The sequence below is a fragment of the Podarcis raffonei genome, chromosome 9 (assembly GCF_027172205.1).
Source record: "Podarcis raffonei isolate rPodRaf1 chromosome 9, rPodRaf1.pri, whole genome shotgun sequence".
In the NCBI taxonomy this organism is placed as follows: Eukaryota; Metazoa; Chordata; class Lepidosauria; order Squamata; family Lacertidae; genus Podarcis; species Podarcis raffonei.
The window spans coordinates 65,103,412-65,104,491 of record NC_070610.1 but is presented as its reverse complement, the minus strand read 5'-3'; positions in this window follow the sequence as shown (position 1 = coordinate 65,104,491).

Below are 1,080 nucleotides of genomic sequence, written 5' to 3'. Positions count from 1 at the left end.
TTGGATTACAATCCATTTGGAGGGGATTACACCCCCCCCTTTTTTGAAGCCCCATTGGCGAAAGCGCACCTTGGGTTACAACCTGTTTTGGTTTACAACCAGACCTCCAGAATGGATTATGGTTGTAAACTAAGGTACCACTGTAATTGAATTGTAGAGTTGGAATGGACCTGGGGTCATCGTCCAACCCCCTGCAATATAGGGATCTTTTGCCTAACACGGGGCAAAGTTGGTGCAGAGAGCACAGTGGGGTTATAGTTTGAAAACACCACTTTGCTCATTTTTAAAAAATAATAATTTTTATTAGTTTTCAATTACAACTGCTTTGCTTCTTAAAACAACAAGGTTCCTGTGCATTTAACAGCCACCTAACAGGCTGAAAATCAGTGAGTATGACTTCTTGCAGCAACGAGTGTTACAGTGCACTGGCAGGGGGCTGACGCACTGCAACCTAAGGTGTGCTGCGCTTTAAAAATACAGCATGCAGCATCTTCAGTAATAGTTGCAAAGTAGATATAAGATTTAAGATATATTAAGAAAAAGTTTAATTATGATAAAAGTGTGTATGGACAATAAGTAATATGAAATCGAAATATGAAATAGACGGGAAGTTGGGTCTTTAGTGTTAAGACCAATTTATGTTTTATCGTTTGTTAAGAAAATTATGTGTCTGTGGTTATTCCTGTGCGTAATTTGGTATTTGTGTTTTCCCTTTCTTCTTATCTTGCTGTATCAATAATAATAAAAATATGGAAGAGATAAAAATACAGTATGCTTGCCAACAGGGGGAAGAAACACACAACAACAATACCTGCATTTATTTATTTTTAAGGTCTTCTTATCCGTCCTCCTGCGGTTTTAAGAGCTGTGTGACAAGCAAAAAGGAAACGCCCTACTTCTCCAGCAAGGAGAGGGATGCAAAGCAGGGGGTTGGAATAGATGACCCTGGAGATCTCTTTCCAACTCCACGATGCTGTGATTCTAGTCTTCACTCCCCGATTCCGATCCTCCGAATATTTTTGTGGGCGGGGCCCTTTGGGAGAGGCGGCGCGGTTTGGCCACCATCCAGGCCCAGAGCTC